This window comes from Venturia canescens, chromosome 1 (genome assembly GCF_019457755.1).
Source record: "Venturia canescens isolate UGA chromosome 1, ASM1945775v1, whole genome shotgun sequence".
Classification (NCBI taxonomy): domain Eukaryota; kingdom Metazoa; phylum Arthropoda; class Insecta; order Hymenoptera; family Ichneumonidae; genus Venturia; species Venturia canescens.
In genome coordinates, this window is record NC_057421.1 from 31,530,903 (window position 1) to 31,547,444 (window position 16,542).

Here is a 16,542-nt window from a genome sequence, read left to right on the forward strand (position 1 = left end):
TTCGAGCAGGCACGTGGTTTCTATAACGAACGAGACCTTTCGTGCAGAACGCTCGTATAACAGCGCCAATTCGATTTATACTTCCTTCATTATTGTATCTATAGATATATGAGCGATCGAGCGATGATACGTTTTTCGTGGCCTTGCAGGAAATGCTGTCTTGAAATTTGAAACCAATTCCATTTTTCTCCTCTTTAACTCATTTCTCTTTCACTTATTCGCGCGCTGCACTATTTTATAAAGCTTCTTTTTAGTTTTTTTTCTTCCTTTTTTATACGATGAAAAATCGATATTTTTCAATCCATTGAATATATAATATGCTTCGATTGAAGGGGAAAGAAAAAAGTAGAAAATCACGATTTCATTCCGTGCGCCTCTCTTTTGTATTCGATCCCTTTCTCATTTTCTAACATTTTTTTATTCCCATTTGTTCCCTCTTGTTCGATATATCAAACCTTTCAAATCTTATCATTTTCATCTCTTTTAATATTTTCAAAAGTCTTTGTTTTTTCAATTCTTCAATGGTCGAATTACTTGTCCAGTTCGAGTTTCTCCCTTTCGATAAACTTTCGGATAAACCTAGACAATTACTGGATGGAAGAATCACAGAAATGGCACTACTCATGCGAACGGATCGAAAACGAAAAATGGTCAGAAGTTTTTGACTCGTAAAGGATTTCAAATGCACAACGAACTGCGCCCAAAAATATAAAAACCCTAAAAAATTTAGAAACTTTTAAACGACTGATAAATAGAATATGTGAGAATAGAGAAAACACGATAAAATAACTCATATTGAAGTTCAATAGAATTAGTTATTAAATCTCGCTGGCAGAATAACAACCATCCTCTTTACGCCTCTACTCGAAGACAACTCTGCTTCTAAAATCTTTATTACGAAATTCGCAACATCTCTACGTCTACTCGTGTATAATCCACGATCTTCAATATCTCTACTCAAGATGAGATATTTTCTGAAATCATCACGAGTAGAGATATTGGGGATTAAATATCTCACTGGAGTAGATATTTTAAGGAGGGTGGACGTCCTACGACGCTGAAGTTTCCAACGTTGGAGTCCAACGAAATGAACGAAAAAAACGTTTGTAATTCACCAATTTTTTATTTCACGAATCGTTGGTGCAGCTTGAAAAACTACGAATCGCAAATTTGGCAGGGAACAAAATAGGAGAATTACTGGAATTATTGGAGAGTTTTTTTCGATCATTTTGTTGGACTCCAACGTTGGAAACTTCAGCGTCATGGACGTCCTCTACGCAGATCCGCAGTTATTAAGGAGTTGTTATCTAGAGTGGCTACCGAGAGGTTTGTCAACTCGCATGCAGCTATTTATCAAACTCATCACAGCTCTGCTCGATAACAACTCCCCTCTTTAAACATGTATTTAGAGGAGAACTGTTAGTTGTTGATAAAGATTTACTGAGAGTAGAATTTTGGACTTGCTGCAACATAACTCGACTCTTATAAATCTGATCGACAACGTTTCCATTCTGAAGATTTTTATTTCATGTACGAATGACGTCTCTATTCTTCAACATGTCTAGGCGGATAAGACAGATTATTAAGGATATTTGGTACAAGCGATACAATGTTGCCATGCTAAACTATGCTACAAACATAAAAAATTTCAAAATCATCAGAATTTTATAAAATTTGGTCAACATATTCTTTAGTGCCAAATTTGACAATACAATTTTTTTAAGATTTTTATCGAGTAATTGATCACTAAAGTTGACGCGTATAAGCATAGCGTTTCCATATATATAGGTATACATTCCGGGCATAAGAAATCTGCTTTAATGCGTAATTACTCGATAACTAGGTGGACTGAAAATTTTGAAAAAAATTGTGTTTTCGCACTTGATGTTGAAGAACATTATCACCAAATTTGATAAATCTCTAATTATTTAGACTTTTGTAGCATAAATCCTTAAGGAGGGTGGATCGCGACGATACAATGTTAAAAATGTAAAACCATGTTAAAAATCTCAAGAATTTCAAAATGATAAGAATTTAATAAAATTTGGTAAATGTATTCTTTAAAAATATATGAGACAATATAAATTTTTTATGACGCTGAAGTTTGCAACGTTGGACGACGCTGAAGTTTCCAACGTTGGAGTCCAACGAAATGAATGAAAATAAAATAACTTATCCATCAGTTTTTTTTATTATTTCACGAATCATAATTGTGTAGATTGAAAAAATACAAAGTACAAATTCGACAGGAAATAAATTGGAGAATTACTGGAATTATTGGACAGTTTTTTAGATCATTTCGTTGGACTCCAACGTTGGAAACTTCAGCATCGTAACGTTGGAGTCCAACGAAATGATCTAAAAACCCCTCCAATAATTTCAGTAATTCTCTAATTTCGTTTTCTGCCGAATTAGCAATTCGTAGTTTTTCAACCTGTATCAATACTTGGTAAGATAAAAAATTGGCGAATTACAAACATTTTTTTCGTTCATTCCGTTGTACTCCAACGTTGCAAACTTCAGCGTCGTAATTTTTTTTAGATTTTTTTACCCCATAGCTCTCGAGTAATTGAACACTAAAGTTCTCGTGCATAAGAATTTCGATTTAAAGCTCAATTATTCGATAGCCACGTGGTAAAAAAATTTGAAAAAAATTGTATTTGTATACTTGATGCCAAAGAATGTTATCACGAAATTTGATAAAATTCTGATTATTTTTATTTCGTGATCCACCTCCTTAATAACAAAAGAGGAGTAATTGTATTGATTTTGCAAATTTGAGGGTAGGGCTGTTTGGAGCAGCGTTGTTTTTGAGTAGAGTCGTAAAGAGGACGGTTGTTATGCTGCCCCACTCGCTCATTACTTCGTATCCGAATTCGAGTCGAATAAAATGCATCGTAATCTTTTCTCTCTGTCTTTTTGACACTTCTGCGGGCGTCCTTCCCCTCTTTTAGCGGGAGAACACACGCCCGAGAATAAGGCCAGTACAAGTAGTTGGTCGGTTTTCGTTCAGGTGAGACTCGAACGTGTCTCGGCGGCGTATACACACAGGACAAATATTGTGACGCAGTGTGGCGTGCAGGTGAACCGCCCACCCATCACTCAATCCCTCACTTCGAGGCCCCGTTCCTACGTGTATATTTAAACAAGTTTGCGTTCGATTTCGCCCTTTTCGAACTTCCGATCGTACGATTAACATACTTGCGACGAGATTGGCTCAAATTAAGGGACTTTGACTTAGGGAATAAACTTTTCAAGCTTAATGGCGAAATACTATTTTTCCGAGGCACAAATGCCTTCGGAAATTTAATGCGTCAATTCCCATCACATTTCAGAGTCCGCGTAGAAAAATGTAGCCCCCGATTTCTCGCTCTTACAACACGATCACGAAGAGAAAAAGATTCAATTAATCTCCAGACAAACCTCCGGGACGCGCGGCTCGACTCGGAAAAAATGTTGCCGAAGATCGAATCGTGAACGCTCCTCCGCATGTACGCGCTTCCCAGCGCGCGTGCTTGTGCTCTCTTTACGATGTGTTTGCAAGCATACTTCGTACGGCTAATAAAATATGGATCGGTTTAAAGTGGCGGTTGTCGCACGCAGCTACCACTCAATACATATATAAGTATATAAATACATAAACACACGCGTGTGTGAAGAACTACACGATGACTGTACAGGAACGAGGTCTATAATTTTCGTCACCACCGCGCCTTTCCTTTTTTTCTTTCTCTTTTTCTCGCACTCGGCATCGCTCTCCAATGTAGGGGGCGAAAGAGAGTCATCGCGTTTTCTATTCTCGAACAGAGACTCGGAACGATTTGATTGTTCAACCCACCCCCGCAGTTGTCCCTGCCCCCCTCTCGTTACCGACGTCGAGTTCTCTCGCTTTCGTTTTTCCTCCGTTTTTGTTAATTTCGTTCGCTTCGTCGAAGTACATTTTCGACCATGAATTTTCTCGCTCTCTTCGCATTCGTGTTTATTCTCGTATTTCGTTCGGTCGATCCCACCGCCAACACTATGATTTAATAATGCGGCTCTTTCGCTCGTAATCTTGTCTCGCGCATTGACGCTGTTTTGCTGCTAGACAAGATTATTGCAGCCTGTCAATGCTCAGGAGTACACAAAGTCTCTGGGCTTCCAGGATCGATCGATACACTTTACCACTTTTCATTATTTTTATTCTCACCTTTCTTCCGAAAGTTTGGGGGATTTAACGCTCACGTTTATTCGGACGGTGTCAATCGATCGTTGATTCGTTCGCTCTCCGTTTAATGCTTTGGCCGTCGCTGCATTGATCGCTTCCTCATTGTTTTTTATTCCTTCGATGAAAAGCGCTCGTCTCGTCAATAATTTAAAACGGAAAAGATTTATGCGGAAGCGATCGATCGATCTTGTATTTCTCTTTTGTGCCCTGCCACCCGGGATTCACCACTCTCGTGCAAGAAAATGGAACATATGCTTTTGACAATATGTTGCATTTCTGCGTCGTCGCACGCTGCCTGTATAACCTCTCCAGTCTTATGGATATGGTGTCTGTGGGCATGAGAGCTGAACGAGCCGCTCGCAGATGGGTCGCTCACAAAAAAATATATATAAAGAATAAAAAGTGGAGGCGATTACGATCTTGGAAACAAAGCTCATGCATGTTGCATACCGCCGTCTGAACACCGCGGCCATAAGCTCACTAAATTTGAGCTAAAAACACCCCGGACCCTCGCTACAGAAGCTTGTCACTTTTATTAAGTGCTCCCTTCGTGTCTTCTCTCTCTCTCTCTCTTTCTCTCTTTGTATTATTTTTGGTACCTTCAATTGTTTAAACTTTTGTATCATTTGCGGTTCTGGGAGCGTCATTGCGCGATATTAAGTGTATGAGATTTTAGTCACTCGATTATTATTTTATGATTTTTGTATAATTTTACTACTTTTTGCATTTCGATAGTTAGCCAAGAATTTTTATGATTTTTTATGGATTGTATGATTTTATGATTTTTGAGATTTTGTATGATTTTGTACGATGCCTCGCCTGCTTTTGTTTCTCATATTGTATTTTTACTTATGCTTGGCTCATTTTTTATTTTGCTTTGTTAAATTGTCATTGTCAATGGCTCAGTTGGCTAAAAGTTGATACTGAGGCAAATAGACCTTGTCGAATCGAAATCTCTCTCTAAACGAAAAAATAGCTGTTCACCGACAACTTGAATAAAAAAACACGTAAATTTCGAATGGAACCGGAACTATTGTTTCTCGACAACATCAAAAAGTTTGTCCCGTCGATTTTTCGGTCTTCCCTTCTTTTTCGTGATGGCCAAATAACAGAAAAAATTCTTTCCCTTTCAATGAAAATGAAATACTTAAAGATTGCGATTTCGACGTTTTTCTCATCTTCCTCGCTGTACATTTTTCCTCGTTTATAATCGCCTGACAGCGACGTACAGAGCAGCAAAGAGGAGAGGAAAAAGGGAATTCTCGTGGGAGTTTAGTGCCTCGTTCACTCGACGAGACTCGCGTTTGGTGAACTCGTCATTTTTTTTTATTCTTGTTACCTGCTGCGCTGTACGCTCATATATACGTGCTTAGTGAAAATACGTATATATAAACGGGCGGATGCGCGTGTGCGCGCGCGAACACGGTGAACGAACCGGTGGCCGCGTCCAAGAGCCACCCCTTGATGGTTGAGATAGCAAGGGTTGAAAAGCGAACCAGCTCCCTCCCTCTCTCTATGCCCGGTCTATTTTTATATGTGTATAAAGACACGGATAAACCCATCGAGCGAACACACTCGGTCGCCATTTTTGATTCGCCGCCCAGATAGCGAACAACAGCTGGGAAATTTTCGATCATTCGCCTGCTCCTTCTCTTTCCTCGCTTCTCTCTTCCATCCGTGTCTCTATATTGTACACATATTTACTTTACATACATATTGTATTACATGCATGACCGGAATACGACGGCGGAGACGACTTTGTTGGCGTACGACAAAAATAAATTCACTCCAACGTTTCTCGGGATCGTTTTTTCTCAATGAATCATTTTCTTCGATCGTCCAATGCGCGAATTTCCCGTGCAGTTTTCATTTGTCCCATCGTTCAGCGATCGATTATCGGAAAAAAACGATTTTTCGAGAATTTAGAAAAAAAACAGCCTTCGCTGCTTGCAAGAATTGTTGCAGGAACGAGGAAAAACTTGAAACAGACTCGATACGAATAACGAAGTTCGATGTAAAAAAACCCTCCAATTATTCTCTAATTTCATATGACGCTGAAGTTTCCAACGTTGGAGTCCAACGAAATGATAGAAAAAAACTCTCCAATAATTCCAGTAATTCTCCTATTTTGTTCCCTGCCAAATTTGCGATTCGTAGTTTTTCAAGCTGCACCAACGATCCGTTAAATAAAAAATTGGTGAATTACAAACGTTTTTTTCGTTCATTTCGTTGGACTCCGAAGTTGGAAACTTCAGCGTCGTTAATTTCATTTCCTGCCGAATTCGCGATTCGTAGTTTTTCAGTCTGCACCAAAGATTCGTGAAATAAAAAACTGGCGAATTAAAAATGCTTATTTTCGTTAATTTCGTCGGACTCCAACGACGTTGCAAACTTCAGCCTCGTTCGATACCAAACGATCATGCAATTTCAAATATGAGAATTCTAGCATTCGATACCGAAATTCATTGATCAACGAAAGTACCAACACGATTCAATATTGCAAGCTCATTCGAGCCCTTTTTTTCATAGTCTTCGCACACGCAAGCAACAATATTCTCTTACGTGCAGGGAGGGATCTCGGTCGTTTGGTCCCTTCGAAAGATCGCGGACACACATATGCACAGAGCTTCTTACCCTTTCTCTCGACTCTCTGTACGTGTATCCTCCGTCTTTCGATCCTTATCGATACTCGCGCGAGTTACGATCCTCGTGGAGCGCACACCGGGCATTCCGTTCCCTCTTTCTCTCTCTCTCTCTCTCTCTCTCTCACGCTCCTCTTCTTGCTCCCTCTCGCAAGCCTAAGGGCACCGTTACAGCTTGCTCGATTTCTTCCCGTGCGCGCGCTTCGTCGTTGGCATCGGTCGCACCGTACGTCGTTCACCGACGAAATCAGCGTCGTTCGCATCGTTAGCAGCCCACCTTGTTCCTAGTATCATATAAAATGTTCATACATACGAATACACAGAAGCATTGAATAAATCCTGACCTTGAAGCCGAACGACTTTACGAGCCTCGGAGGGATTTATTTTCGTGGCTTCTCGAAGCAAGTTAACGAAAACTTTCCCGCTCAAACGCAATCGGAGAGTGTCGCGCGCGCTTTTTATTATTATTTCGAGTTTTCCGATCGCGCAGCGACTTTGAGCGAAGCGTTGCCAGCGCGAGAAGAAAAAGGTCTTGGCCGTGACATATCCCTCTCGTACAGCCTGCCATTTCTACTCCGTTTGACCCTGGCTCCTTCCTCCTTTCGTACGAGTAGAAGGGAGACACGAAGAAACGATAAAAACGCGATGGATAAACACGGAGAAAGAGAGAAACATCGATTTGTGAAGAAAACTAACGTGTACAAGTTTCTAGCAACGCATTTACACAACAAACACTCGATACACGCTATATTTATATACTTTTAAGGCTCGGAACGAAAAGTCATTCGACTCTCCGCGATGTACATATTATTCGAGTAATGCCTCTCCCGACTCTCCGAACTACCAGTTGCGTCCGAGCGTTTTATAACGCATAAGTACAGCCTACAAATTTGAGATGAATTGAAAGCCACGAATTTATCCTCGTATTTCATTCCCCGTGTCATTTTACACAACACTTCAAATATTATTTATTCATGCGATTTTTTTCCATTGCCTCAAAGAACCATATTTCAAAAGCGTTTTTTTTTTTTTTTTATTTATTACGGCGAACGAATTGTGCGGATCAGTGCAAACAGTGCGTTCACTTTTTTCGATCGAGTTTACCACGTTAAGGAAGCTGCTCATCTGTCAACGTCGCTTTTCCTTTTCATGCGTGGGCGCGTTTATGTGTGTTCAAAAACAGATCATGTGTCGCATCGACAGTTCATCAGCTGCGCGAAATACATTGATTCTCGGGATAAAGACTTTGCGTTTATACGAAAATAAGAGAATTACTGGAATTATTGGAGAGTTTTTTTCGATCATTTCGTTGGACTCCGCAACGTTGGAAACTTCAGCATCATCGAAAATATGTATGGAAATAAAGTAGCACTTCTCAATTTGTTTGTAAATTTATCATATTGATAGTCATTCTGACGTATCTTTTTAGTAAAAAAAGTTTTCTCACGTCTTTGCCAGTCCGCACATACATTGCTGATTCATACACTCAAATTTCCAATTACGCGCGCACATAACCTCGAATATGAGACGTTGCAACACCTCTAGTGACGGTCTGGAAAGTAGCGAGCCTCATTTTAGTAATCACTTCAGTCATGAGTCACCTTCGATTAATTTTAAGCCGGATAAATGATTGAAAATATTTCATCTCTGTACTGTTTAAATTTTATATGGAAAAGCATGTACAACTATGCTCCGTGATTTCTCATAAGAGGTCATGTCAACGTGGCTTGTCGAGGCAGAAAATAAATTACAGACATTTATTACAGTACGAATGACTTTGACATAATAATTTAGCATTCTCCAAAGTTTCATATTTTTCTGTCCATTAATACTATTTCCCGCTCAACTCCCTTAATATTTGCTCCCATTATCCGCGACGGAACGAGTCACGATGGGTGTTTTGGACAGTTTCCAAAATACGATTGATTCCACGCTCGGATAATATTGATCGAGATTGAGGATTTCTGGCGGCACTTCAAATACGAACCTTCCCTTTTTCCTCACTCCGCGGGGCGTGTCGAATTCTTGATCGAAATCAAACTCGATACCGCATATCGAGGCTTATCATTTCCGTTCTCAAAATTTTCCGTCCTTCCTCGTCTTTACACTGTGCTCGCCAGCTCTGAAGAATGGGAGACAGATAAATGGAGCAAAAGGCGCGAGAAAATAGATATTATCGTGCGGTAACGCCGCTGCTGAGGCTCAGGTAGCGCCGTTGCTCTGCTCCGGCGTCGAGAGGTTCGCCGGGTTATCTTCGACATCGGATGGCGGCACCGGAAAATGAATAGTTGCCATGTACGTACAAACTTCCCCCTCTCCCCAACTTCCGCGTCCCCCTCCGCCGAGCCCCTCGGCGAAGCTCGCGAAAAGCATTGTCCACACTGCTGTGAAATATGTACACCCAAATGAGCGTATACGTACTTGTATGCGCGAAGATATACATTCACAAAGATGCATGTGCACGTGCTCGCATTGTCCGAGGCGCTAAAGGCTTCATATACATGCCAAGGAGCTGGGTCGAACCGGCTCGTATGCACGGAATATGCGTTCTGTATCGTGTGCCCTCTGCCTCTTTCACGGGGTACTTTTTATCCGATTTTTTTCATCACATATTTTCTTATTTTCTTTCTCCATTATTATTATTTTTTTCGTCTGAATATTTTTTCCCTCCCGAGTCGACTGGCTCTCGCGCGCGCTTTTCTCTCTCTCTCTCTCTCTCTCTCTCTCTCTCTCTCTCCCTTGCCTCGGTCTCGCCGTGCCTTTCGATAATCGATTCATCGCGAGGAAGAGCCGAGGAAAAAAAGCAGGGAGCAGACGAAAAATTTCGTTAACGCCCACCTATGCATGCGCGCCCGCAGCGCGCGCTTCTTTTCTTCGTTTTTTATGAGGAAATAAGCTGAATAAAAATGTGAGAAGGGGGAAGCAACGGGGACGGAAAACCCTCGCGAAAATGAACGAGATCGAATTCCTGGCGGACTCTTTTACCCTTTGGATTAAAATATAATTTGATCCGAAATTGAAAAAGAACTCCCAAATTTGGTCAATGATTTTCTCCTAGTTTTCCGAGCTTTTTCGAATTCAAGTGTACTCCGAAAACATTTCGCGGGGGTGCGAGAGTGGCTCGCGCGCCATAACCAATTATACGGGCGGATACGCACCCAACGCCGATGTTTTCCATGGGACAGATACGGAGAGAGAAAGAAAAGGGTGTTTGCCCTGTCGAAATAAATCCAGCTGGTCCTAAGGCTCGGAGAAGAAGGAAGAACGCGAGAGAAAGAGAGAGGGGACGAAATTGAAAGAGAGACGACGTGAGAAGGCACGGAACGAATCGTGGTAAACCTATTAACTTGTAAATTGCTTCCGACTGTGGCCCATGCTCTCGAGCACCAAAAAGCAACGAATAAATTTACTCAATATCTTTACACACCAACATACACACGTGTTTGTACACATATCCTCGAAGAACGAGACACAAAGTCGAGGCCAATCGAACGAATCTCAGTCCGGTAGCATAAACGACGATCGCTCACAGCTCCGAATTCACGATGGATAAATCTGACGTAATGAAAAAAACATTGAGATCTACATAGAATTTTTCACGACGCTGAAGTTTCCAACGTTGGAGTCCAACGAAATGAACGAAAAAAACGTTTGTAATTCACCAATTTTTTATTTCACGGATCGTTGGTGCAGCTTGAAAAACTACGAATCGCAAATTTGGCAGGGAACAAAATAGGAGAATTACTGGAATTATTGGAGAGTTTTTTTCTATCATTTCGTTGGACTCCAACGTTGGAAACTTCAGCGTCATAATTTTTCCTGAACTAACAGAAGTTGTGAAAAAGCGAATTTCGTTACGACGCTCAACTTTACACTTTACAATTTAAGGAAAATAACATTTCTAATTAACCAATTTTTCATTTCACGGGTCATTGGTGCAGACTAAAAAACTACGAATTGCAAATTAGGCAGGTAACAGAATTGGAGAATGACTGAAACAATTGTAGAGTTTTTTGTATCTCGTTGGACTCCGACGTTGCAAACATCAGCCTCACATTTTGCTTTTTCTTTACAAAGCGGCATTTTCTCAGTTATCCTCTTCGTGGGCAATGATTATCCGCGGAGGCCGTCCTAGAGCATCCTTCACCTCAGACAGAGCGATCGTATTGGCTCAGAATCTCCACGGAATCCGTGAGAGTACGTCAAGAGAGTGGAAGAACGAGGGGGAGCTTCGGATCGAGAGAGAAAGCTTTTGGGGAGGGTTTGCCAAGTGAATGCTTCGCGTCAGCTCCCTCATTCATAGATGTATATACGAAATTCGAGGATAGGCTCATCCCGCAGGTTTTCCCTTTCCGAAATCTCGAGCTTCCACGTCCCTCGTTCTCATGCCCTCGAAAGCTTCGCCGTGCGCGCGCCGGAGCAGCCACTGAAAAAGGACAGACGTAGAAACGGGCAGGACTTTGGGAAATGCGAATGCCGGGACGTACGTCACCTTCGTGTGTGTATATAGAGGGGTTTACATATGAGAACCCCAGTGGATCTTCGTGCTTACATAGGGGTTGATACACTTATACATATGAAGGGGCTTCTGCTTCTGCTCGAGGGCAGCTGCGTCGCTCTCTATCATTGGCTACGATCTTTCGACGTCCCTGCAAACCCAACTCCGGGGAAGCGACGCACACACGCACACTCGCGCGTACAAACTGTGCACGCGTCTATGCGTGCTTCCCCTCACTCGAGCGGGAGCAATCAAGGACCAATCCTATCCGTTTGTATCAACCCATCTGAAGAGAAAAAGAGAAAAGGGTGCTTCGAACCACGCTGTTCGCGTTCTCTGCACACTCTCGCGGCTTTTTCCTCCCTCTGCTGCGTCCATGGGACAACCCTGACGCAGCATTCTTCCCTTTCCTCCGATTTCATTCTCTCTCTCTCTCTCGCCTTTTTTTTAAATGGCTATTTAGCTTAATGAGGATTTTGAGTTATTTATTGTCTAAATTTGCGTTTTTGGTGTTTTTCTGATTTTGCGATCTTTTGCATTCTATTCTTGCGTTATTTCTTTTTGTATTTTGCCTTTGTGTTTCATTTTTATTGTGTGTACATTTTGCGTTTGTTTACTTTGCCTTTAGTTTGTCCTAAACTATACGTGCTATTCTGACTTTTATTGGGCGCCATTGTTCTTGCGTTATTTTACATTATATTCGTTTCACTATTATTTTATTTGTTTGTTTTTGCCAGTTTTTTTGTTAAAACTTACTTATGTTGTTATGGCTTCACTGTTTTGTTACGATACTTTGATTTTTTTCTTTATTCCTTGTTCACTTGGTTGTTATGATTATTTTTCTCCTCATCACACATTGTTTTATATTTTTATTCTTAAATTTCGTTTGCCCTCATTTTCTTACTCAATTCCTTCTCCGTAACGAAATTTTTAGAATGTATTTTCCATTTTACAAATATTTACTCATCCAGTTCACAAAAGTGTGGGAGTACAATTTCAAATACCTTTTGTTTTCACTATTTTAGTTTTTAATCTTTTTGGTAAATATTTCGTTCACTCTAATCGGACTCGAATTTGTCCTGGCGTCGATAAAGAAAGGTTTATGAGATCTGTAGCAGAAAATTCTTTTTTTCCTCTCTATTTTGTTGGGTTTAATCGGCAAAATTGAAAAATTTCATAAATGCTTGAAGACTTGTACTCGATGGAGCATTCCCGACATTTTCTACATTCGCTGGAGAAAAATACTCCAAAAGATCCTGTTTCTGATTGTCCTGATGGGTGCGGTAGCGAAAAATGTATGTGTGTGCGCGCTTGAGAGAGCCAGAGAGAGAAAGAGAGAGAAAGAGAGAGCAAAAGGGATGAGTAAAGTCAATACCTCGACGATTCTGCGCAAACTCGAAACTCTGCCAATGTAACTGAGTACTTTCGCGCATGACACGAGGCCAACTTCCCTCATAATCTATAGATATAGCCCCATTGTTTCATCCCCTTTTGACGATGGGTTGTGGGGGTTTGATTCGTGCGCGCGCTCCAACGGCGACGCCCGACGTCGCCTCTTCACGCCGTGATGGATGAGTACATTCCTGTGTGTGTGTTCTATACTCCATTCTTTGAAACAGCGCATTACGTATTAGATCGTGATATGAAAATGGATGAGGTTTTTCAAATATCTAAACTCATTTTCGTCTTTTTAACACTTGCTGCTTCCCACGGATGATAAGCTCCCGAATGCGAAGTTCGTTAATTAAAATGAGACAAAATGACTGGATCGAAGGCAAAAAAACTTGATCACATTTGAAATTGATCGTCGATAAATGAAGTTGAATTCGGGATTAAAATAGACACTGTCAATAGTCTCGATTTTCCCTTTCCAGATCTTCGGTCAACAACGACCGTTCGAAAGTCCATTATTAATCTGCCATATATCTAGCTGGTTAAATATTTTATTTAATCGATAATCGGAAAGCATCAATCATTCTATCTGAAGGATTTTAATCAAGTTCGTATCAGGCTGATTTGCAATTCAATTTATCCGGTAACACAATGACTAATAGATTAGTGCTAATGGTATAATTGATATTCGGTGGAAAGTACGCGGCGATGACTAATGAGTGAATGGCCAGCATCGGTGATTATTGGTTTTCTATTTTTTTTCTCGACAATGCCAAACGCCGCGGAGCGCGAACTATAAACAAAAACGCTCGGATCTGCTTTCTGTTGTTTTTACCAGAAATAGTGAAATTCGGTTCTCGCTTCTTCACAAAAAACATGCCGATAATCTTCGGGAAAATTTGTTTGGTTATCGCGAGCCTCGAGCGTTGGAAATTCCTGAGAAATATCAATTTTCCTGGCTGCGTTTGTCTCGGATGAATTTAATCCACATTCCTCGTGCACACGAAACGATAAACGAAGCACAACGTTGATTTGGAATTTAAGTTATTTCGGTAAGGATTTTGACTAATGGGCCAAAGATTTGTGTGCCGGATTGAAATCCGTGGTAAAGCTCGCATTGAATCGCGATTTGGTACACAGTTGGAAAGGGTTGCGACGACGAAACCAAGTTCCCGGCACACAGAATAGGGTGAGTGACAAGTAATGGCCGTCGTAAGGTTATTTATCGTTCTCCAAGTTCTGTATCGCGAGCCCAGCAAAGAGAGAGAGAGAGAGAGAGGGAGAGAGGAGTGAGAAAGAGCGTGAAGCAAACTTGTTTCGTACACCTCGCGTGAACGTGCAATTTCGCGTGTCACTTAAACGCCCACGCGAGATTCGTCGCGTACGCGAATCATCCGCACACATTTATACCTATACATGCGTGTGCAGTTGGACGATTAGTCGCGCCCGACTAAACGCTGTCTCGGCGTACTCGAGGACTCCTAAATCTCGGCCTAATTCATTCGCACTTGCGCCACATTTCTGAGAGGAGGAAAACCAGTCGGAGCACGTATCTGACGACGAGTTGGACGACTCTTCATTCCCTTTAGTTACAATTAATCGAGAAGAACGTTGAGGGGAAAAAAATGGGCGAATTGCAGTGCTGGCTCGCTTTTCCTTTCCTTCGCTTCCCGGATCTCTGCGACAAAACACAAATGTCCCTGCAAGCACGCGACAATAATGCTTGGGCGTATGTTTGAAACTCCGTTGAAATCCGGGCAACGCAAACGCGGCAATGATCCGCTCGGGCGTGTTTCAGGAACGATCAAACAACTGTGAGACCCGCCAACTCCCGCATTGTTTTTTAATAACGTAGATTCGCGTGAACTCGAAAAGAACTCAAGCGCTACGCTCAAACGCCCTCGGTTACGTCTTTGTGACTGTGAACTCGTCGTCTGCGGAATCCTTTTTTATCTCCACACACGCGGATCCATACGTGTATTCGTCAAGGTGCAAATATTGCACGAACGATCGGACACTCGTAAATCTTCGAGGCTACGTAACGTTTTATTCGATATTTTTATTTATTCATTTAACAATAAACTTACCGAGAATTCGTCCGCTGTTAACGACTCTTATACGATTCACAAGGACTCGCACGGTATTTATTTCATGTATTTGTCTCTGTATATACTTAGATATGAACACGTGAGGGAGGCTTGCTCTTGAGAGAGAGAGAGAGAGAGAGAGAGAGAGAGAGAGAGAGAGAGAGAGAGAGAGACTGCAAATACACGACGTCGAATTGACTCTGATAATTTACAAGCCTGCCAGCGATCTTACTTTATAATGTAAACAAGCAGTTGTTACACACAACGAAACTCCTCACTCTTTTGAATGATTTGCATCCGGTAAGGACGGTGATAAAGTTGAAGAAAAATCCTCAATGTTATTGAGCCTATTTGAAAATGTTGAAAAAAATAACTCGTCAGAGCCTCGATCGTCGTACTAAATTTTGACTCTTTCGCACCTGACTTTTATTCCACGATGGCATTATTTTCTTTGAACATTCACACGATCATTTTACCTTTTACATAATTTGCCCATCGACTCGATCATCACGTTCTCTTCAAGAGCTATGAATTCTGCTCAAATGCCTGTAACATGCTCGTTTGTATTTCTTTTATTACAATTTCAATGAATCAAACGCCTTTTCCTTTTTCCTTTTTCACGTGCCGAGTCACACAATATGTCTGTATTGTTGAGGTATCCAAACATCGTATAGATATAGGTCCGGCGTGCGATCCAGGCGGTCGAACAATAATTTATACGAGCCGAGTTATAGCTGGTATTAACATGAATTACGCTATCGCCGTTTGAGCTATTGCCACTATGTACGAAGCTAGTGCTTCTGGCTCTCTATAAACTGCAAATATAACAGAAGTAACACGTGTGTTTTACGTACACCCGGATGAGTCCTCGCACGCTTTAACTTATATGCAGATATTTATATATTCTCTTAATATATGTACTGATGATATCCCATACGTCGAATAGTGGCTTCAATAGTACCGGATCCGATTTTATTGGCTGTATTTTCATTGAATATGAAATTATTAATTTCGTCCCCTATTTTACAAAATTTTGAATGATCCTCGATGCAGTTTTATCGACGCTGAACTTCGCAACGTTGGAGTCGAACGAAATGGTGTAAAAAAAACTCTCCAGTAATTCCACTTGCACTAATTTTAATTAATTTGCAATTCGTAGTTTTTCCGTTCACACCAATGCTTCACGAATATAAAAAAATTGCTTCATCATAAAGGTTTTTTTCGTTGGGCTACAACGTTGCATGCTTCAGAGTCGTTTTATCAGTGCAACTACCCAAGTTCTGCTTCTTTTCGCTTGAGAATCGTTGGAGAAAAAGTTGGAGACGTCATTTTTGGAAAGACCTTTTTCAAACACTTGATTTCTCTTGGTGAATTAGGCTTGAAAGGAGATGAAAAACAAATTCGCCATTGGGCAGGTATCGAATGATTAAGTTTGCTTCAAGCATTAAATAAATGCATGCATTTGTATACTATTTTGTAATGAGTTTCTCTCTCTCTCTCTCTCTCTCTCTCTCTCTCTCTCTCTCTCTCTCTCGTATATTATGGCTGCATGTGTAGGCTTTATGATTCATGCACTTCATAATGCATCAAGAATCACATTTATGTTATATGCACGGATTGATACAGCGAGAAAACGTTTGAATTGATCGTTCACCTTTACTTTTTTTCTTTTCCTCGCAATGTTGTTTTTTTTTCTTCATCTTAGGTTTAATCACG

General features: G+C 41.0%; 1 protein-coding gene across 1 annotated transcript in view; it reads left to right on the forward strand.

Moving 5' to 3' along the window:
* The window catches only part of LOC122412687 (GATA-binding factor C-like), an 85,589-nt gene that overhangs the window by 34,785 nt on the left and 34,262 nt on the right, over positions 1–16,542 (forward strand). The window lies entirely within an intron of this gene.